Genomic DNA, 24,084 nt, shown 5'->3' with positions numbered 1-24,084 from the left:
CCTGTAAAAACTCCCTTCCTGACACCTAACCATAAAGGTCCCCCCCCTGCACAAACCCCCTTGCTGATGCCTAACCATAACCGACCCCCTGCACAAACTCCCTTCCTGATACCCAACCCTAACCATCCCCATACACAAACCCCCTTGCTGATGCCTAACCATAACCGACCCCCTGCACAAACCCCCTTCCTGATACCCAACCCTAACCATCCCCATACACAAACCTCCTTGCTGACTCCTAACCCTAACCGCCCCCCCCCCCCATGCATAAATCCCCTTCCTGACACATAACGCCTAAGTGTCCCTCCATGGGCAAACCCCTTTCCTGGCGCCTAACTCTAACTGCCCCTTCCCCCCTCCTGCAAACACCCTCTTCTGGAAAACTAAGCCTAACCCCCCCCCCCCCCCCCAAACAAATATGAAAAGGACAGCAAAAAATGATAATTACCCTGAATTTCCCTTTTGGCGTCATCTTGCAGATATTTTCAATAAAAGTCTATGGCAGCACCTGATTTGTCCAGATACCCAGTACAAGTTACCATAGCAGGCGACAATAAAGGCCTGAGTAAGGACCCTTTCACACAGATGTTTGAACACTCATTTTACAGTGGTTTTCACATTCATAGATCTTCAAGTAACCACTGGAAAAGCAAGGGCAATAATACACTATGGGACTGTCGGACATATGGGGAACATAGGCAGCATTTGTTTGGTATAGCGGGTTTTTTTGTGTTGCCAAATAGCATTGGACCTGGTCGTGAGTGCCTTGAATGCCTATTATGTTTCAGCGGTTAGTGGTTAAGTGTTATTCTGCCTGGAGTCTGCATGTTGGTGGTGACTGTGGTGGGGGAAAAATGACATGAGAAATCCCCAAACAAGTGTCTGACAAAATTGCTATTTTTTTTAAAAAGGGGACTTAATATATACAGTGGTGGGTGGGGCCCTTTTGTACAGCTTAGTGGGGTTCTTTATATCTGACTCTACACACTGTTGCAAATGTGTTACTTCTCTCACCAGTGACCCCAAACTTAGCATTTTTTTTGTAGTATGAGCCTCGACTTCTGTCAGTGTAGAAATTGGTATATTAGCCATGCATTGGTTTGTAACGTACCATGTTTGAACAGAGAGTGGGAAAAAGGTTGTTTAATAATTTGTTAAAAGAATACTGTAGTGAAGTCTTTCTAACAAAAATCCAGATAGTAGTCAGAGGCGTGCCCCATGGCAAAGGCAGAAGGCCCTTCATGTGGTCTGATTGTCACCATAAAAATTAAATTTCAACAGCAACTGGTCTGAGTGTACTAAGTGATAAAGATGCTAATCCTCCATTCAAAACTTTTTCTGCTGTTATGGTTTGGAGTTATCACACACCTTAGGAGCACAGGCCCTTTAATAGTCATTGCCATTCAGCTGCATGTTGGGGGGTCTTTTTATCTATAATATATTCCTCCTCTTCCCTTTATTTCCCTGCCTAGCTGGCTAGCTGAAACATAACCCTATGCTCACTTGTGTTTACAAGCAAGGCTGAGGTGACTCAGCAATTGGATGAGAAAAGAAAAAATAAGTTGAGGAAAGAAATGACATCAGTATTTAGCCTCAAACTGTGGGCAAAAGACATGGTTCCCACCAGGAACAGAATTCTCTTCATTTACTATATAAAATTCACTGAAATCAAAACATGGACAGTGCAATACATGTGTTATGTAAGTAGATCAAGTATTTATATATGGGTTTTTCCCTGGCATAGTATGGCTAATCCTACTGCTAAAACAACTGGGTAGGCCTCAGAGCAGAGGAAGGAGAGGGGGCGAGGCTGGTAGGTGGGAAGAAAGCTATGCCAGGATTTACTTCTCTCTGACTATATCTCCAGCCAATGTTGTTTTATGCGCCTCATGATCATGTAAGATTTCCCCCTCCTTGTCCTCCTCCAGTCCCAAGCTCCTACCTCTGTCTTCACATGCCTGTGGTCCACTATGTAGAGGATGAACTTACAGCTTCAGCAGCAGGAGAGGGAATAGGGTCAGCCAGCAGATCTGCCCTCTCAGGCAAGTGGGCCCCATATAGTCATTCGGACATCCGAGGTAAAAATAAACTGATGAGAAAAACAATTGGATCTATCCTCCTTCTCCTAAAAATGACTTTTTTTTATATCCTATAGTTTTATTTTATATTTAAATCTAGTTTTTAAGTTTTTACTGTTTCATTGTCTCTGCTCAATGACACCTTCATTGAACTATGCCAGAGCTCAAATCTCTGAATTATTGACCTTTTTATCTCTTTTCTGCTCTCAGAAGCTATTTACTGACAGGAAAGTATTTTATGGCTGTAATTACTAATCAGTGAGGGTTATGCTATAGTCTGACCCAGTTCCGACCCAGACAGAAACTGTCACTTACATACCTGATGTTTAACTCTTTCAGGCAGAGAAAGAAAAAAAGGAACACAGCCTAGCTATACGTGTGCTTGGTACTATACATACACATGTCTATCTCAGCATGTCACATGTCACCTGTCACCTCGGTTGTCTTTAAATGTGGAACCCCAGTATTTACCATTTCTGCCCCGTTTCCAGTGAGGTGACAGATTGTGTGGATGGTCCTGTTTGTTTTAGGCACTCATCTCTCTCTCCCAGGATAATGCTGACATGCAGCATTGTTCCCCTCCTCATCACGCTACCCATTGGTGTCCTGGTCCCCATGGTGGAACTTGCACCTCATCTTTTACTACCAGCTTCTTCTTCTTCCTCTCCTCCTCTGTACTGAGCTCAGTGACACAATAAATGCTAGGTGGTGACATCTTGGTCCTCTCCTGGTGCATTTGGTCTCCTTCCGGGCAGGTTCTAGACTTTTTGCTGCCTGAAGTAAACCTGTGAGGATGCGCCCCTCCCCCCTGGAAAATACGGATATATATATATATATATATATATATATATATATATATTGCTGCAATTTACATTAATCTCTACGGCGAAGCCCTTTTTACCTGTTTCGGCCTCGATGCTGATGGGCACATGAACAGGTGCTGATAGGTGTGAACATTGAGAGTGCCCCATAACTTGTAGTTACACCTCTATGGGAAACGTTAGAATGTAAGCTCCTGTGGACCTGAGATTGATGTGAATGGATCATTGATCTATGTCCACCTCTGTGGAATGTCAGAGCTCTACCAATGTATTATAACAGTGTGTGTGACTGTGGTGGAGAGTTAGAGTGCAAGCTCCTCTGCTTCAAAGACTGATATGCTATAAACGCTACAGTGTTCACTGCACAGCATGTATTCATGATTATGGAAAATTCCAAGCTATATAAACATAGCTCCCAACTGTCCCTCTTTCGGAGGGATTGTCCCTCTTTTGGAGCCCTGTCCCTCTGTCCTCCTCATTTGTCCCTCTTTCAGGACTTTGTCCCTCTTTCTATGTAAATATACATATTTCTCTACTAAAAATGTGTTTGATTGACTATAAACTTTATTCTCATCCTTTAAATTGATATATTACTAATTTTAAAATGTTAATATGAAGGAAAATGAACCAGCATAGAAAGGACCAGTGTGGTTCGAATTATAGGACAACATATTTTTCTTATAAAATCTTTATGATACGTGTGACTAGGGGTGTGATGGGGGCGTGATCAGGGGTGTGGCAGGGGCGTGGCTTAAGTGCCCCTCTTTCTCATCTCACAAAGTTGGGAGGTATGTATAAATAATAATAGTACCAAAGACATTGACTGCTTAGTAGGACGTTGGAAACATGTTTTTTCATTAACATGAATATAGTAAACAAGTGTGAAGAAGACCACTTTCCCCCTCAAGTGGCACCGTGTGACCCCTTACCTCTTACCTTGCACCTAGCTGGCCCCTGTCATACAGGAATCTGTGCACTTTTATCCAGGAGTAGAAAAAAATAAAAATAATTTGGATGGTACTCTTTCACCTACTTTTTGGTACATTTTCAATTGTAAAATGCTGAAAAGTTATTTTAAAGAGAACATGAAAGTTATCTCCTTGGTAAGTGTTTGTGGTGGTGGTGGTGGGGGGGGGGGTTTCTTAGAGTGATCCTGAAGCGGGTTTTGGAAGGGTATTTAGATACTTTCCTTAGTAGAGGGAAGCCTTTGGATAGCCCAGAGGCTTACCCAATCATCCTCTCCCCAGTCCATCCAGTGGTGGGACCCTCTAAGCATAGCAGACAAGGGCTTGTCGAATTTGCTCTTGTGGCAGCGCACGCTTCTGTGTATGCGTGTGGGCCTACTGTACAAGACTCTTTATAACTTAATGTTATTCAATAATTCAATGTTTTTCTAATTTTTTTAACCAACTATACATTTTTCTAAACTGGTTGAAGCTAAATTACTTGTGTGTTGAAGCCAGGAATCTGTACCATGTGTAGTATGTGGGGAGATGTGTAGTCCAGAGGAGTCTCAAGACTTCCTACGGATACAGTAAAAACACAGAGAGAGACCAGGAGCTCCTTATGGTGTAGTATATTAACGTCAGGTTCTGGATAATTGCAAAGTGGTAAGTACACACCAGTGCAGTTTCTAGGCTAAAATGCACCCAGGGCGAGGGTGTAAAAATTGCGCCCCCCCCCCCGCGAGCAAGGTATGGGTGCCTGCAGTATAGGTTAGCCAGGTCTAGTTGCACTTAGTATAGGTCCCCCCAGTATAGGTAGCCAAGAATAGGTACCCCAGTATAGGTAGCCAGGCATAGGTGAGCCAGTATAGTTGCCCCTGCTATAGGTTAGCCAGGTAGGTGCCTCCAGTATAGGTAGCCAGTATAGTTGCCCCCAGTATAGGTTAGATAGGCAGGCGCCCCCGGTATAAGTTAGATAGGTAGGTGCCCCAGTACAGGTTATTTAGGTAGGTGCCTGCAATATAGGTAGCCAGTATAGTGGCCACCTGTATAGGCTAGCTAGGTAGGTGCCCCCAATACAGGTTAAATAAGTGCCCCCAGTATAGGTTAGATAGGTAGCTGCCCCCCAGTGTAGGTTAGATTAGGTAGCTGCCTCCCAGTGTAGGTTAGATAGGTAGCTGCCTCCCAGTGTAGGTTAGATAGGTAGCTGCCTCCCAGTGTAGGTTAGATAGGTAGCTGCCCCCCAGCGTAGGTTAGATTAGGTAGGTGCCCCCCTCAGCGTAGGTTAGATTAGGTAGGTGCCCCCCCAGTATAGATTATATAGGTAGCTGCCCCCCAGTGTAGGTTAGATAGGTATACATATATTGAAAAACGGCGCTACTAGTATCTGAAAATACAGTCCAACTTTCTTCTGAGAAATATCTTCAAATAGGATAAAGTTCTGTGTGTCTGCGCCTCTAAACGGGTATAGCAAAACCCTTCATCAAACAAATTTCAAGTAGTAGTCAGCGCTCCACTTCACAATGCCACAAGTCAAGATGTCCCCCATGGGACCGCACTCACCCGTCCAAAATGACCACTGCGAGACTGGCCAAAGTAGGCTCTGGTGTAGTCCTTCACGATATACTGCTAGGTTCCCGATGCGATGTATTCCCAATAGAGGATCTTGCTTCACTTCTGGTCCTTAGTAGACTGTGATTCCTCAGTGTGCCTCATAAATAAAGAGAGTTCATAGCGTAACTCCGTAAAAAGTAAAAAATTTATTGAATAAAAACTACTCACAAACATGCAAGGTGGTCTGGCGTTTAGAGTGTATAACGGGCTCTCCCCCGTGCCTCCCGGGCAGGCCTGTAGATTGCACCGTTCCTCCGCCGCCTAGTTCCCCGCTGTTCGCGTCCTGGCCTCGGTTATCCTTTAAAGGGTATTATGCTGTTGCTTATCTTTTAGAGTAGGGAGGAAGTGCTGAGTTTAAATCCTCTTTAACCTGCTGAGCGGTCTGGACGAGCTCAGCTCGTCCAGTACCGCCGGAGCCTGCCGCTCAGGCCCTGCTGGGCCGATTTGGCTCAAATAAAAAGCAGCACACGCAGCCGGTACTTTGCCAGCCGCGTGTGCTGCCTGATCGCCGCTGCAGTGCGGCGATCCGCCGCATGCAGCGGCGAAAGAGGGTCCCCCCAGCCGCCTGAGCCCAGCGTAGCCGGAACAAAAAGTTCCGGCCAGCGCTAAGGGCTGGATCGGAGGCGGCTGACGTCAGGACGTCGGCTGACGCCCATGACGTCACTCCACTCGTCGCCATGGCGACGAGGTAAGCGAAACAAGGAAGGCCACTCATTGCGGCCTTCCTTGTTACTTTTGATCGCCGGAGGCGATCGAAAGTGTGCATCCGGAGCGCCCTCTAGTGGGCTTTCATGTTTCATAGTTTTTTTTTAATTAAAAAAAAAACCTCCCGCAGCCTCCCTGGCGATCTTATGAGAACGCCAGGGTGGTTAACTCATGTCTTCAGTGAAATGAAACTGTGTTTCTCATATTTAGCAGCAGTAAGGTTAGATTAGGTAGGTGCCCCCCCAGTATAGATTAGATAGGTAGCTGCCCCCCAGTGTAGGTTAGATAGGTATCTGCCCCCCAGTGTAGGTTAGATAGGTAGCTGCCCCCCAGTGAAGGTTAGATAGGTAGCTGCCCCCCAGTGTAGGTTAGATAGGTAGCTGCCCCCCAGTGAAGGTTAGATAGGTAGCTGCCCCCCAGTGAAGGTTAGATAGGTAGCTGCCCCCCAGTGTAGGTTAGATTAGGTAGGTGCCCCCCAGTGTAGGTTAGATTAGGTAGGTGACCCCCAGTATAAGTTAGATTAGGTAGGTGCCCCCCAGTGTATGTTAGATTAGGTAGGTGCCCCCCCAGTGTATGTTAGATTAGGTAGGTGCCCCCCAGCGTAGGTTAGATTAGGTAGGTGCCCCCCAGTATAGGTTAGATAGGTAGCTGCCCCCCAGTATAGGTTAGATTAGGTAGGTGCCCCCCAGCGTAGGTTAGATTAGGTAGGTGCCCCCAGCGTAGGTTAGATTAGGTAGGTGCCCCCAGGATAGGTTAGATAGCTAGCTGTCCCCTATAGTGGAGGGGGGAGCCGGAGCCGCGGGGAGGGCAGCCCGACCTCTCCCTCCCTCTCCTCTCCCGGGCGCCCTCCGTGCTCCCCCCTCAGATGCAGAGCGAGCAGCCGGGAAGCGCTGTTTGCAACTCACCTGCCTGGCTCCAAGCGCTGCTCTCTCGCCGCTGGTCTGTCTCTTCTCTCTGCATACATGCTGATACACGTGGCTTCCGGCTAAACAGGAAGCCGCGTGTATCAGCATGTATGCAGAGAGAGGAGACAGACCAGCGGCGAGAGAGCAGCGCTTGGAGCCAGGCAGGTGAGTTGCAAACAGCGCTTCCCGGCTGCTCGCTCTGCATCTGAGGGGGGAGCACGGAGGGCGCCCGGGAGAGGGAGGGAGAGGTCGGGCTGCCCTCCCCGCGGCTCCGGCTTCCCCCTCCATTATGGCGCCCCCCTCCTAACAGCGCCCCGGCGGCGGCACGCCCCGCACGGGGGTAGAAACGGCCCTGGTACACACAAAGGTGGGTTACAAGACCAGGCAGCAACCCCAGTATAAAAACAAGTGAGGAAATCCCATCCCCACTCGGGTTCTTTGTCTTCAAATGTGTGGGTCCCACTCCACAAAAAAACTATTGTTTGGTTACACAAAACAAACCATTGACAGCAACCTCTAATAGCTAGGCGGCTGTAAACAATATCACTGGAAGGGAGAAGGCACCCCAAAAAATAACCATGGATGTAATAAATGTAAAATGTCTTACCTTTAAGAAGAAGGGGCAACGCCAATACTAGAAAAAACGTTAATGTGCTTTGCGGAGCACAGTCCGCCTACTCAGATTTAAAAAAGTAGATTTCGGTGCTCCGAGCTCTGCATCTTGGCTACCCAGACACTACTTTATTTGATCTGAGGAAGCGCACTGTGCTCCGCTAAACATGTTTTTGTGTTTGTATCTGATTATTAAAATTTCTTTCTAATATTAGCGTTGCCCCTTCTTCTTAGAGGTAAGCCATTTTACATTTATTACATCCATTGTTATTTTTTGGGGTGCCGTCTCCCTTCCAGTGATAAGTGGAGTATGTGGAATGTCTAGGAATGACAGTAATTAGCCATACAGAGCAGGAGCCCGTTTTACTCATTTTCGCACTTGGACAATTGAATAGCAGAAAAGTTGGACATTCCCAATTCACAGTCTCTGTTAGCTACATTATCTCATAGAATATCTGTGTCATACAAGCTTTCATGTAATAAGGCTTTCCATTATTTATTTATTTATTGTATTTATAAAGCACCAACATATTACGCAGCGCTGGACATTAGTTTAGGTTACAGACAATATTTAGGGGTGACATACAGCAATACGACAATACAGGAATACAGAAAAAAACAGTTCACGCAGCACAGTATGAGTACAAGGTAATGCTTAGTCAGTCACTGGATGGGAGCATGGAGATTAGGCAAGTTAGGTTCACTCAGATGCATAGCATGGGTGCACAGTAATGGAGGTGCATGATCAGGTAGGACACAAAAGGAGGAGGACCCTGCCCAAAGGCTTACAATCTAGAGGGAGAGGTAGGGACTCGAAAGGTAGGGGACCAGAGTTCAGCTGTGGGTTTAGAGCTCTCGTGAGTGCCGGGGCGGTAGGCCAGAGTGAAAAGGGGAGTTTTGAGGGCCTTCTTGAAGATGTTGAAGGAGGGGGATGCCCTAATGGGTGGAAGGTGGAGATTATTCCCTGCAATACATAGAATTAAACTGAATGGACTGCCTCCTCCTCAGCAATGGTGGAGATTCTGTAATTTTCAACATTATGGAAGAAGCTCATGAGTGTTGCAATCCATAAATCCCAGACTAGTTAGCACAGTAACCCGGCACTGCCAGTATATCTTCATATCTTCGGGTCACCAGGGGAAAGGTCATTAGTGACAACACAGTAGATAAGGAACTTTAACACAGTTCAATATCCAGAGATCGTGTCAACTATGTGACTCCTGAGAGATGGCAGGAATATGCTGCAGAGGAACATGGAGGCAGCCATTGCCGAACAGCTTCTAAGAAATGCCACTTGGCTCTCATGCTGATTAGTACCTTCTGAGCTATTGACCTTGAGCAAGCATGAGACCAGTGAATTCAGGAGAGCCATATAATTGTTCTAGTTATTGAGAAAATGTTATGGCTGAATTCCTGGAATTATTTTTATTTTAGTTCTGGATGGTGCAGAAAAATGTTAGGAACATCTGCAGTTTTTTTTTATTACTCTCTGTGGCCACCATTTAAGAGAACTTATCTGACTTCCTCTACCTGAGACCTCCATGGAACTATGTTGCGGCAAAACTGGTAGTCTGGGCACAGGAAGGTGAGATGGAGCTTGGTGCCCTTCAAACCATGAGCATTGTGCCCCCCCCCTCCCCCCAGTTTTGAAAGGTATAAGGGATATTCAGGGCTGGATTTAGCACTAAGCACACTAGGCATGAGTGTGCTAATAGGCCGTTAGAGAATAAGTATTAGAGAATTAACTTGTAAAGAATGAAATAGAGAATTAAAGTAAATCTGGGAGTTTTAAAAATCAAAATTTAGATACTTAGCTTGGGAGAGGGAACACTCTGTATCCTATAGAGGCTTCCCCATCCCTCTGTCCCTGTTCCACGGAGCACGCCTGCACTGTGCACGCGCAGTAACACGGAGCCGGAGTCTATCCACCCAACAAGTTAATGGCTGCACTTGGGGACCTGGAGGGGTTAATGACTGCACTGCATACAGCATGGCAGCCATTAACCCAGGGCCGGATTACCGACCAGGCAACAAAAGCAGTCGCTTGGGGCCCCATTCCAAGTCAAAGGGGCCCCATTAGCACATAAACCAGCCCTCGCCATCCTGTCAGCAGTGGCTGGATGGTATAATGGTGAAGGGACTCTGAGCAGTGCAGTAACTATGGAAAGATGCATTATCATTTTAAAGCTCTCTTTCTCCTCTTTCCAATGATATATCAACCGCCGCCCTACGCCTTTTAGTTTTCGCTATTTTCGCGATCAAAATCGCGGCCAAGGCAATTTCCATCGTGAAAACTAAAAGGCGTAGGGTGGCAGTTTATCTATCATTGGAAAGAGGATAAAGAGAGCTTCAAAATGATATGCATCTTTCCATAGTTACATTGTATTACACAGGACAACTTTTCTCCAAAGTCGGCAGCTCAATTCAGCACAATGCAATGAAATATAAGGAAGCCAGGGGGATATAATTACAAACATCATGCTGGTAGGTGTGAGGATGTAATTAATTAGTTGTGGGTATGCTTAAAGGCATACCCACAGGCACTGCTCGGAGTCCCTTTAAGGGCTCTGCCTCTGACACAGGAGACCAGGGTTCGAATCTCAGCTCTGCCTGTTCAGTAAGCCAGCACATATTCAGTAGGAGACCTTAGGCAAGTCTCTCTAACACTGCTACTGCCTATAGGGCACGTCCTAGTGGCTGCAGCTCTGGCGCTTTGAGTCCGCCAGGAGAAAAGCACGATATAAATGTTATTTGTCTTGTCTTGTCAAATGATGCCGTGAGCTGCTAATTGTCTTCAGAGCCAGGCTCTCCTCCTAGGTCCCCCTCCTGCTACTGTGCGCTCAGGGCCGGTTCAAGTAACAATTGGGCCCTAGGGCAAAATTAGCCTGGGGGCCTCCTAACAGACACCCCGGACCGAAAAGCGTCACTGAAACCCATTTGTCTCTTCTACAGTGCAGCCGCTCGCTCTGAACTTCCTGATTCTCAGATCAGACAGGAAGTAGGAAGCAGTAATAGTAGTAGTAACAGAGCAGCGGCACTCTAGAGGAGACAGATGGGCTTCGGATGACGGGACCTCTATTGCTTGAATTGCAATAGGTGAATGTGAGTCATCTGGTGCTGTCATTCTCCTCCGCTGCGGCTGCCTTCTCTGCTGGACAATCGTATTCACTGGGATGGAGGCTGCATAGTGGCTGTCTAGTTTGGGAGGAAATCGGTTGTTCGGTGGTGGCGGTGGTTCTGTCTGGGGAACGGTTTCCGGTTTGGCGGTGTCCAGAGCTTTCTGCTATTGCCAGGCTGGAGATGTAGGGGGAAAGTGCTGCTGCTGTGATATCTGGCGCCCTCTTCACAGGGGTGCCCCAGCCCCTGAGTGCAAATGTCCCAGCCATTCATCTCTCACTCTGCATTTTGCCGCTGCTATTCCCTGCATTGTGCACCCACAGAGGAAAGCGGGCTGTTGCCCCTAGCAACCAGTAGCTCGGCTGCCCCGGTGTGTGCGGCATGTTGCTGTGCAGCTGCATCTTCTGATTCTATTATGACATGATGGGGGGCCCAAATCAGTTACTTTGCTTAGGGCCCCATTTAGCCTTAATCTGGCTCTGCATTAACCCCTTACTGACCCTAAAGTGCCGCCAATAACACCTCCAGGCCTCTAAGTGCAGCAATTATTCACTCCCCTTTCTGCAGCCCAGTATCTTTCCCCCTGTTTCTTTCCTTGTTAATTGTTGTGGCCAGGACCAGTGCTTTCTTGGCATTTCCTTTATCAAGAAAGTGTCACTTAGCACTGGGTAAATTGCTGCAAATAGGAATGCCACTATTAGTGCACACATTACTCAGTGTGCTCAGTGTTGACCCTATACTTTTATTTAGTGAGTCAGAACTACATTTCTAGACTTATATTCAGAAATTTTGATAGTACTTTTTCACCTACTGGTACTTTTTGATGTTTTTTTTTAATTGCAAGATTCTTAAAATGTGATTGTCACCATAAAAATCAAATTTCAACAGCAACTGGTCTGAGCGTATTAAGTGCTAAATAAAGATGCTAATCCTGCATTCAAAACTTTCAAAACTTTTTCTGCTGTTATGGTTTGGAGTTATCACATACTTTAGGAGCACTGACCCTTTAATTGCCATTGCCATCGGCTGGCAAAACAGTTGCATGCTGTGGGGTCTTTTTATCTATAATATATTCCTCCTCTTCACTTTATTTCCCCTTTCTTCTAATGACATAAGACAGTGCACTTCCTAGTATAGACCTCAGTGGGAGTGTTTGAAGACTCTGGGAGGAGGGCGGGTAACGAATACACAATTAGCAAGAGGAGAAAAAAGAGTGAGGGAGGAAATGATGTCAGTATTAGCTTCATTCAAAGGTAACTAAGATGGAAACTGTCTAGAATAGGATTTTATGCTTTTCCTTTATACAATTCACAGGAATCATAATGTGGACAGTGCAATACATCTGTTATGTAAGTACTGTAGAACAAGTATTTATCTACTTATATATGTGTTTTTTTATTTCTAGGTTAGCATGGGTGTCACTTGTTCTTTAAAAGTAATTTTAAAGACAAGGACAAAAATGATCTCCTTGGAAAAAACTCAGGAGTAAATGGTAACTGTATATGGGACAGGCTGTGAACACACAATTCAACTCAAGTAACTTTTTGTCCTGCATTTTCTCCTAGGAGATCATTTTTTATCTTCTCTTTAAAATATTTTTTAGCAATCTGCAATGGAAAGAGTACCAAAAAACTAGGTGAAAAGGTACTATTACAATTATTCTGAAGATTTTCTTGCTTGCTGGTGGCTGAAAAGGCATTGTATTGACAGGAACTAAATATCACCTAGGAGAAAACTCAGGAGAAAAAGTTCATTGTATAGTGGCAAGTGTGTTCTGTACAGCCTCTGTGATAATTCTGAGAAACACACATAAAAACAGCCTTGAGACGCAGCATCAGGCAGAGGGAGGGGCCAGCGGAACACAACACTGCACAGCTTCGTAGAGTTTGGAACCATTCGCTGATAATTGACTGCAGCAGCAAAAGGAAAGAGCTCAATGAGATAAGCGGTGCTGATTGCAGAGGCAATTACTGGCTGTAGGTTTAAAGGCCACTAAGATGAATTGATTTTCTGATCTATTAAACGCGCCAAGCTTTTATATTGACAGCTAACAATGAAAAGCTTGCGTGGAAATGCAAATATATATTTAGTATCATTAACATTTTTTTTAAAGAGTAACAATATATAGAAGAACACTTTCAGTAATCATAACCAGACAGCTTAATATGCAGCTGAAGTTTAACTTCTTACCGACCGCTCCACGCCAATTGGAGTGAACGCGGCGGCCGCCCCAGGACCACTCCATGCCGATTGGCGTGAATGGCTCTGGGTGGTGATTGCAGGGGATCACATACGCCGATGCGCACACATCCCCGCTGGAATGTCAGAGCTCCGCTCCGCCTTCAGTCTCCCAGTGGCGATTGCCGCTCGGAGACTGTTAGACGGCAAAACCGCATTATATTAACATTGTACAGTGTTGCGATCTGAGGCAGTGCTGTACAGGGGACAGCCGTGTCACTCGGCTGTCCCCTCCAAGACACAGAGGCGATCCGCTGTCATAAGTTGAAGCCTATGACAGCCGATCGCACTGATTGGCTGGCGGGGGAGGGAGGGGGGATTATAAAAATAATAAAAAAAATAGAAGAATTTAGTTAAAAAATATTAAGATAAATATTTTTTAAAAAAATAAACATCCTGGCAGCAATCTTAGCCCACCAACAGAGAGCTCTGTTGGTGGGCAGAAAAGGGGTCGGGAATCGCTTGTGTGCTGAGTTGTGCGGCCCTGCAGCGAGGCCTTAAAGCTGCTGTGGCCTGTTTAGTAAAAAATTACCTGGTCACTAGGGAGGTTTAATACCGCGGTCCTTAAGTGGTTAAATAAATATATATTTTTTTTAATTTACATATGACGATGTTTATGCTTACCGTCAGAAGGGATGCTTGCAGGCAGAGAAAGGGTTAATTACTGATTAGCGGCGCGGACTGTACAGAGTTCAAAAGTCCATATTCCTCCTCTTCTCCAATAGGTTTGCTACACTATGATGTTTGTGTACATATACATAATGATTGTTGCCTTTAGGGATTGGGACTTGATCCTTCGGACAACAGCCTTAGGGCTGGTTCACACAGGCGCTTGCAAAGCGTTAAACGACTGCCAAGGCACTTGCTATTTAAGTGTTGCTGATTCAAATGCAAGGACAGTACTCGGTACCATCATACAAGCGCTGCGTTTAGATCCTGACTTTTCCCCTTGTTTTGTTTTGCAGAAAAAGCATTTGAATGCTGCTGGTTCAAACACCCATTTGAGCCAGCCCTAAGGCCAAGGGCCGTACAGATGCATTGCCAGGCTTCAACCTCATGACTTGTTCTGTCTTACAAAATGACCTTCAGTAGGCCACTGGTGTGAGATTGCAGAAAAAGCATTTGAATGAGACGCCAGGCAGCCCGCTGGTTCAGACGCCCACTCGAGCCAGCCCTAAGCCTGAGTGCCATACCGATGGCTGCATTGGGCTTGATTCACTAATGTTAGCGCTGCGTAACAGCGAGCGTTATCAGTTGTTGTGAGCGCTATAAAAGTAAGTGTGCCTTAATTACTGTCGTTGCATGCTATGAGCCCTATTGGCATTATTGCATGCGCAATGGGGGACTGGGCAGTCAGTGCTGAATTGCAGCATAGCGAATGCTATCAACATAACATCACTTGACATCACTTGACAGACAGCCTATTGGGCCAATCAGAGTGCAGGGATGAAGTCCTTTAATATGACAGGACTCGCTAGTGATGATGCCAGGAGGAGTGGAGCTGCGTTATGTTGATAGTGTTCGCTATGCTGAAATTCAGCAGCATAGCACACGCTGACTGCCCGGTCCCCCATTACGCACGCTATGATGCCATTAGGGCTCGTTGCGTGCAATGACAGTAATTAAGGCACACCAGTGGTGCTCACCGCCAGGTCGTGATCACGCTTACGCGTGGATTCACGACCATTTTGACGCATTCCGCCTCGGACACGCTAAGCCGTGAATAGATTTTCAACCACGAAAATCTGCTTCGGCTTCGCGTGAATGCGGACAGAAATCCGCATTCACGCTCGTGAAACACGGCGCTGAAGTCGTGGTTAGCGGAAATGCGTCAAACTATGCGGAAGTGACACATTGCAGGCCAATCAGAGGGCCCCAGCCAGGCCCTAGCAACCAATCACAGGAGGGGAGCTATGCCCTCCCCTCCTGAATATAAAGCGGCGGCCATGATGGAAAAGCTCTGTCCTTGCTAGACTGTGGTGCTGAGAGGATTATTTCCAGGCCATTGTTGTTTGAGCAAGTGCATTTATTGTGTTAAAAACAAAGCGTTTTTTTTTTGCTAACACTGCTCTTATACTGTACACAGTTAGCTAGTCAGTGAGTGATTGCTGTAGTTAGTTGTAGTCTGTAGTCAGTGTAGTGTAGTGGGAGTGTGGGAGTCTAGTGATTATTTAACTGTGTGTAGTGCAGGCAGGTTCAGTGCTGCAGTGTAGTGGGAGTGGGGATTATCTGTGTGTAGTGCAGGCAGGCAGGTTAGTGCAGCTGCAGTGTTCACTTGTATATTCCAGTGACAGTTATACACTTGTACTATTTGCAGGCAGCCAGTCACACCGCCGGCACCGCCACTCTCTGCCAGCGCTGTTCATTCATTCTGTCAGTGACCTTGTGCCGTGCCCAGTGCCCACTGCTCGCTCGCTGGCATATAAGCATCTCATTACACAGTGTGACATCCTTGTGTGCCCACTGCATCCTTCAGTGACCTAGTTGTATATCCAGTGCCCACTGCTGTGCCCACTGCATCCTTCAGTGACCTTGTACTGTGCCCACTGCATCCTTCAGTGACCTAGTTGTATATCCAGTGCCCACTGCTGTGCCCACTGCATCCTTCAGTGACCTTGTACTGTGCCCACTGCATCCTTCAGTGACCTAGTTGTATATCCAGTGCCCACTGCTGTGCCCACTGCATCCTTCAGTGACCTTGTACTGTGCCCACTGCATCCTTCAGTGACCTTGTACTGTGCCCACTGCATCCTTCAGTGACCTAGTTGTATATCCAGTGCCCACTGCTGTGCCCACTGCATCCTTCAGTGACCTTGTACTGTGCCCACTGCATCCTTCAGTGACCTAGTTGTATATCCAGTGCCCACTGCTGTGCCCACTGCATCCTTCAGTGACCTTGTACTGTGCCCACTGCATCCTTCAGTGACCTAGTTGTATATCCAGTGCCCACTGCTGTGCCCACTGCATCCTTCAGTGACCTTGTACTGTGCCCACTGCATCCTTCAGTGACCTAGTTGTATATCCAGTGCCCACTGCTGTGCCCACTGCATCCTTCAGTGACCTTGTACTGTGCCCACTGCATCCTTCAGTGACCTAGTTGTATATCCAGTGCCCACTGCTGTGCCCACTGCATCCTTCAGTGACCTTGTACTGTGCCCACTGCATCCTTCAGTGACCTAGTTGTATATCCAGTGCCCACTGCTGTGCCCACTGCATCCTTCAGTGACCTTGTACTGTGCCCACTGCATCCTTCAGTGACCTTGTACTGTGCCCACTGCATCCTTCAGTGACCTAGTTGTATATCCAGTGCCCACTGCTGTGCCCACTGCATCCTTCAGTGACCTTGTACTGTGCCCACTGCATCCTTCAGTGACCTAGTTGTATATCCAGTGCCCACTGCTGTGCCCACTGCATCCTTCAGTGACCTTGTACTGTGCCCACTGCATCCTTCAGTGACCTAGTTGTATATCCAGTGCCCATTGCTATGCCCACTGCATCCTTCAGTGACCTTGTACTGTGCCCACTGCATCCTTCAGTGACCTAGTTGTATATCCAGTGCCCACTGCTGTGCCCACTGCATCCTTCAGTGACCTTGTACTGTGCCCACTGCATTCAGTGATTCATTACTAGCAACATGTCTGGCAGGGTTTCGCGGGGTGAGAGGAAACGAAGTGGCTAATTGCCTTAGCCACTTCTGGGACTGCTCCACGTCCAGGGAGAGGACGCCCAGCTGTACGTGGTCGTGATGCAGCAGAAAGGGGGGCAGCAAAGCCTGGGCCGAGTCAGCGGACGCCATTGTCCAAATATTTTAAACTTTCTGGTCCCCGTGTGGTGGTTGAGCAAATGGAACCTGACGTACTCATGGACATCATGACTTCCTCCCAGACCTCTACTGTGAGCACCACTCCAAGCAGCAGCAGCAGCAGCCAACGTCCCACGCTTGTTGTGACATCCACCCCAGCACCCACTTGTCAGCAGCCCTCCCAGGATGACAGCGTTCTGTCCCTCAGTCCGGCATCTGGGAACCTGCTGATGCAAGAAGCTCAGGACTTACTGGGGACTGATGTGGCAGAGATTGAGATCGGGCCACAATCACAAGCGTTGTTGAGTTCTGGTGATGAAGAAGAGGGGTCTGTGTCTGGGGATGTAGGGACAGAAGAGGAGGTGGGGAGTCAGAGGAAGAGCTGGATTATGATGATGGTGCTGATGATGACGACGTTGTGGACCCTAACTATGTGCAGCCTGCTGAGTCCGTGGAAGAATGGTCAGAGCAGGATGACGAGTCACCTCGGCCTAGGCAAGGATATCGCCATATGTCAGGCAGGGGCAGGGGCATCGGCAGCAGTGGGCGTGGAGGAAGTAGACAGGACACTGCTTCAGCCGGCACCACCACCATGCAACCCCCGGCAACTACTACCACACATTGTTCCGCTGCACCCTCTGCTAGTGGGGGCCGCAGTAAATTAAAGTCACCAGTGTGGGATTGCTTTGACGAATGTACTGATGACAAAAGGTATGCGGTGTGCAGGTTATGCAGCAAAAGATTGAGCCGTGGGAAAAGTCTGAGCAAGATGGGTACCTCATCCCTCCAGGGCCACCTGAGAAGCCGCCACTGCCGCGAGTATGCGGACTTTAAGAGGAAGCAGGCACTGCTGGCAGGGGTTCCTGAGAGCAGAAGGCCCACCAGCGCAGCAGCATCATCCCTCCCCCAGGGTCGTGAATCCCCCACAGCAGCAGCAGTAGTAGCACGCAAGCGCTCTTCCACCTCGGCTACTCAGGACACAGACATTGAGGCTGGCAGCCAGTGTTCGTCTCTCTCCTCTGTCTCCCCTGCATCCCAGCGTCGTCAGACCCTGCTGAGCGACACCTTTCAGGGTCTGACCAAGCCTCTGCCTCCAAGCCACAGGCGGATCCGCAAACTAAATGGCTTGCTGGCCCGGGCCATGGCATCACAGCTGCTTCCCTACTCCCTGGTGCAGGAGGGGAGCGCCATGCGGACGCTGCTCCAATTTGGCATCCCCGAGTGGCAAGTCCCCAGTCGCCACTATTTCAGCAGGAGCGCGATCCCAGCACTCCACAAGTTTGCGGTGGAAAACGTGGCCCGTTCCCTGGACTACTCTGTGGGCAAGCAGGTCCACGTGACCATGGACTCGTGGAGTAGCAGATTTGGGACAGGTCGCTACCTGTCCTTTACGGCCCACTGGGTGACACTGATGGAAGGGAGGGAGGACAAGAGCGCATCAGCCCAGCTAGTGGTGCCACCACGCGGGATCAGGGGGGATGCAGAAGGGTCCTGTCACGACACTCCCTCTGCACACGGAAAGCAGGCCAGCCTCGGCAGCAGCAGCGCCAAGCCTCGGCACTGCCAAGCCCTTTTAAAATTGGTGACCCTGGGGAAGGAGAGGCTTACGGCCACCAACGTCCTGGCCGCCCTCAGGAAGCAGGAGCGGAGGTGGCTGACCCCCAGAGGCCTGGAAGTGGGGTATGTGGCAGCCGATAATGGGGCCAACCTGGTGGCAGCAGTGCAGCAGGGAAACCTCCAGCACATCCCCTGCTTGGCCCACGTGCTCAATCTTGTGGTGCAGCGCTTCTTGCGCACCTACCAGGGGATGAGCGAGCTGCTGCAGGATGCCCGGGCGGTGGCACGCTTTTTCCGCCTGTCAGCCACTGCCTCTGCACTCTTGTCCACCTTACAGCAGCAGTATGGAAGGCCACAACACCGCCTGATCATCGACATGCCAGTTCGCTGGAATTCGACTCTGGCCATGTTGGAGCGGCTGTGTCAGCACAGGCTGGCTCTTAGGGCCTACATGCTAGACCCAAGTGTCCCCAGCAACCAGCAAGTCCCCATGATTACTGCCACTCAGTGGACACTGATGCAGCAAGTATGCCTGGTGCTGAGTCCCTTCCTGGAGGCAACCAAGATGGTCAGTGAGGAGCGGGCCTCTGTGTGCCAGTGGGTGCCCTTGGTTTGTCTACTGGAGCAGGCAATGGACAATTTAATTGAGCGTGGGGATGAAGCCCTGAGGCAGTTGGAAGAACAGGAGCAGATGGCAGCACAGTCCAGCTCAGAGGAGGGCTCACAGCAGGTAGTGGAAGAGTTGGAGGTCCCTAACCTGAATGAGGAGGAGGAGCAGAGTGCAGCAGGCGTTGTACGTGGATGGCGGTTTGAGGAGGACAACGACATGGCACAAGAAGAGGACAGGCATGCGTTATGGGACAATGGCGAGGACGAGGAAGATCTTGCTGGCAGGGCCCACTTGTTTCCCATGGCTGTGCACATGTTGCGCTGCCTTCACAGGGACCCCCGGGTGATCCAGATGCGTTCAAGGGAGGACATCTGGATTACCTTGATGCTTGATCCCCGTCTGAAGGGGAAGCTGGGAGACTTAATGACGCCATCCACCACCGAGCAACGCACAAGGGAGTTGAAGGAGGCCCTTGTGCGCAGACTACTGGAAGCATTCCCCCAGCCTTCCACCCCCACTGTAACTGCTCTGCCAAGCCAGCAAGAGGTGCCTGCCATTGCCACTAGCAGCACAACAACAACCACCAGCACCAGCAGCAGCAGCAGCAACTGGCGCCCCGGAGACCTGAAGAGCCTAAGCAAGAGCCTGTATGCAGTGCAGCAGCCCAGAACAGAGGTGCCCGCCACAGCATCCACCACCAACCAGCACAAGCAACGACTGACCACCATGGTGTCTGACTATATGGGGTCATCCAGCGGGCTCAATGACACCGACAGCCCCATGAACCTCTTGGAGTACTGGGTCAAGAGACTGGACATCTGGAGCGAGCTTTCCCAGTACGCCCTGGAACTCCTATCCTGCCCTCCTTCCAGTGTCCTCTCAGAGAGATGCTTTAGTGCGGCCAGTGGCGTGGCTCACCTTCCTGAAAATCAACCAGGCTTGGGTGGAAGGTGAGTTCCTGGCCCCTATTGTCGGACACAGGTGGACATGAAGTGGCTGCTGCATGTGCTGTTGTTAACTATGCCTGCCTTTATAAAGACAGTTACTACCTGCCTAGTGCCTACCTTGGTTAATTTTTTGGTGTTATGGTACTACTGCCAGTAAGTTGCCATGGTCCTCCTTCTGAGCTGCTGAACTGACCGCCCGCTTTGTCCTCCTGACTCAGTCGCTACTACACTCTGCGTTCACACTGCCCGGGTCACCGGGTGCATTTAATTTTTTGGCCAGCACTATGACGCTGTGCTACTACTACTACCACCAGTATGTTGCCATGGTCCTTCTGTGCTGCTGAACTGACTGCCCGCATTGTCCTCCTCCTCCTGACTCAGTCGCTTCCACCAATGTACTCTGTCTGCGTTATCACTGCCCGGGTCACCGGGTGCATTTAATTTTTTGGCCAGCACTATGACGCTGTGCTGCTACTACTACCACCAGTAAGTTGGCATGGTCCTTCTGTGCTGCTGCTGCTGAACTGACCGCCCGCATTGTCCTCCTCCTCCTGACTCAGTCGCTTCCCGCTGCTGCACTCTGCGTTCACACTGCCCGGGTCACCGGGTGCATTTAATTTTTTGGCCAGCACTATGACGCTGTGCTGCTACTACTACCACCAGTATGTTGCCATGGTCCTTCTGTGCTGCTGCTGCTGAACTGAACGCCCGCTTTGTCCTCCTCCTCCTCCTGACTCAGTCGCTACCACGATACCACCAATGTACTCTGTCTGCGTTATCACTGCCCGGGTCACCGGGTGCATTTAATTTTTTGGCCAGCACTATGACGCTGTGCTACTACTACTACCACCAGTATGTTGCCATGGTCCTTCTGTGCTGCTGAACTGACCGCCCGCATTGTCCTCCTCCTCCTGACTCAGTCGCTTCCACCAATGTACTCTGTCTGCGTTATCACTGCCCGGGTCACCGGGTGCATTTAATTTTTTGGCCAGCACTATGACGCTGTGCTGCTACTACTACCACCAGTATGTTGGCATGGTCCTTCTGTGCTGCTGCTGCTGAACTGACCGCCCGCATTGTCCTCCTCCTCCTGACTCAGTCGCTTCCCCCTGCTGCACTCTGCGTTCACACTGCCCGGGTCACCGGGTGCATTTAATTTTTTGGCCAACACTATGACGCTGTGCTGCTACTACTACCACCAGTATGTTGCCATGGTCCTTCTGTGCTGCTGCTGCTGCTGAACTGAACGCCCGCTTTGTCCTCCTCCTCCTCCTGACTCAGTCGCTACCACGATACCACCAATGTACTCTGTCTGCGTTATCACTGCCCGGGTCACCGGGTGCATTTAATTTTTTGGCCAGCACTATGACGCTGTGCTGCTACTACTACCACCAGTATGTTGCCATGGTCCTTCTGTGCTGCTGAATTGACCGCCCGCATTGTCCTCCTCCTCCTGACTCACTCGCTTCCACCAATGTACTCTGTCTGCGTTCACACTGCCCGGGTCACCGGGTGCATTTAATTTTTTGGCCAGCACTATGACGCTGTGCTGCTACTACTACTACCAGTATGTTGCCGTGGTCCTTCTGTGCTGCTGAACTGACCGCTCGCATAGTCCTTCTCCTGACTCAGTCGCTACCACCACTGCACTCTGCGTTCACACTGCCCGTGTCCACTGACAACTCTGCTGCGATGTCATTGCTAATTGCTGCAAAAAAAAAAAAAAAAAAAAAATTACAAAAACCTCTCTGGGGCCTTTTTGGCGTCAGCCACTCATCCTCCTCCAGTGGTACCTTCGCCGCCAAGTGCCATTGGAACTCGCCTTCACCTCTTTGATTGCTTAACGCGTATATCCCTTTTTAAAACCACGTATTACCAATTAATAGCCCCATTTACAGTGGTGATTTGTCTTTAAAAGCCATTAAAAAAAAAATTGAAGTTATGTTGCCCCTTATCACCTCGATAATCCATGCAATTTGGGGGATTGTAGCATGTATGGGAGCTTTGTTATTAACGTTAAAATAAAATCCGCCTCCAGGCGGGAATCCACGCGTGATTACGCCATTCACGGCAGAAAATCCGCGTGGTTGCGTGGACACGAACGAAAATTCGGCCCCGCCGAATGCGGATTTTTTTTTGCAACCACGCGGATTGCCGAATTCGTGGATGAGGCACATCCGAGCATCCAGTGAATCAAGCCCATTGTGAGGCTACAACCTCATGACACGTTCTATCCTACAAAATGACCTTCAGCAGGCCACTGATGTGACTTCATGAGAGTGGAGGAGCCCTCTGGCCGTGGAGCTTGATTGGCATTTGTGATAGTGGCAGATCCGCCCACTGGCACCCTGTGCTTTTACAGACGGGAGCAGGTTCCCCAAGCACATGTGACAGACATAAAGGGGCCTGGAGAAGTCGTCGAGGTTCTGCTGTAACATCAGTCAGTACTCAGTATGACTCATTTGGTGGTTGTTCAGTAATGGTCTGGGATGGTATATCCATGGGGGCTGCACAGACCTCTACAGGCGAGTACGTTGACTGCCATTAGGTATCTAGTTGAAATCCTTGGACCTATTATCTCTTCCTATGCTGATGCAATGGGTCCTGGGTAGTGTTGGGCGAACACCTGGATGTTCGGGTTCGCGAACGTTCGCCGAACATGGCCGCGATGTTCGGGTGTTCGCGCCGAACTCCGAACATAATGGAAGTCAATGGGGACCCGAACTTTCGTGCTTTGTAAAGCCTCCTTACATGCTACATACCCCAAATTTACAGGGTATGTGCACCTTGGGAGTGGGTACAAGAGGGAAAAAAAATTAGCAAAAAGAGCTTATAGTTTTTGAGAAAATCGATTTTAAAGTTTCAAAGGGAAAACTGTCTTTAAAATGCGTGAAATGTCTGTTTTCTTTGCACAGGTAGCATGCATTTTGCCGCCATGCAGTCATAAATGTAATAAAGATAAGAGGTTCCATAAACAGGGACCGGCAACGCTAACCCAGCAGCAGCACACGTGATGGAACAGGAGGAGGCGCAGGAGGAGAAGGCCACGCTTTGAGACACAACAACCCAGGCCTTGCATGAGGACAAGAAGCGTGCGGATAGCATGCTTTTTGCCGCCATGCAGTCATAAATGTAATAAAGATAAGAGGTTCCATAAACAGGGACCGGAAACGCTAACCCAGCAGCAGCACACGTGATGGAACAGGAGGAGGCGCAGGAGGAGAAGGCCACGCTTTGAGACACAACAACCCAGGCCTTGCATGAGGACAAGAAGCGTGCGGATAGCATGCTTTTTGCCGCCATGCAGTCATAAATGTAATAAAGATAAGAGGTTCCATAAACAGGGACCGGCAATGCTAACCCAGCAGCAGCACACGTGATGGAACAGGAGGAGGCGCAGGAGGAGAAGGCCACGCTTTGAGACATAACAACCCAGGCCTTGCATGAGGACAAGAAGCGTGCGGATAGCATGCTTTTTGCCGCCATGCAGTCATAAATGTAATAAAGATAAGAGGTTCCATAAACAGGGACCGGCAACGCTAACCCATCACAGATGATCATTGTTCATGTTACTTGGTTGGGGTCCAGGAGTGTTGCATAGTCGTTTCCAATCCAGGATCGATTCATTTTAATTTGAGTCAGACGGTCTGCATTTTCTGTGGAGAGGCGGATACGCCGATCTGTGACGATGCCTCCGGCGGCACTGAAACAGCGTTCCGACATAACGCTGGCTGCCGCGCAAGCCAGCACCTCTATTGCGTACATTGCCAGTTCGTGCCAGGTGTCTAGCTTCGATACCCAATAGTTGAAGGGTGCAGATGGATTGTTCAACACAGCTACGCCATCTGACATGTAGTCCTTGACCATCTTCTCCAGGCGATCGGTGTTGGAGGTGGATCTGCACGCTTGCTGTTCTGTGGGCTGCTGCATGGGTGTCAGAAAATTTTCCCACTCCAAGCACACTGCCGATACCATTCCCTTTTGGGCACTAGCTGCGGCTTGTGTTGTTTGTTGCCCTCCTGGTCGTCCTGGGTTTGCGGAAGTCAATCTGTCGGCGTACAACTGGCTAGAGGAGGGGGAGGATGTCAATCTCCTCTCTAAAGTCTCCACAAGGGTCTGCTGGTATTCTTCCAT

This window comes from Hyperolius riggenbachi, chromosome 10 (assembly GCF_040937935.1).
Source record: "Hyperolius riggenbachi isolate aHypRig1 chromosome 10, aHypRig1.pri, whole genome shotgun sequence".
In the NCBI taxonomy this organism is placed as follows: domain Eukaryota; kingdom Metazoa; phylum Chordata; class Amphibia; order Anura; family Hyperoliidae; genus Hyperolius; species Hyperolius riggenbachi.
This window is presented reverse-complemented; position numbering follows the sequence as displayed.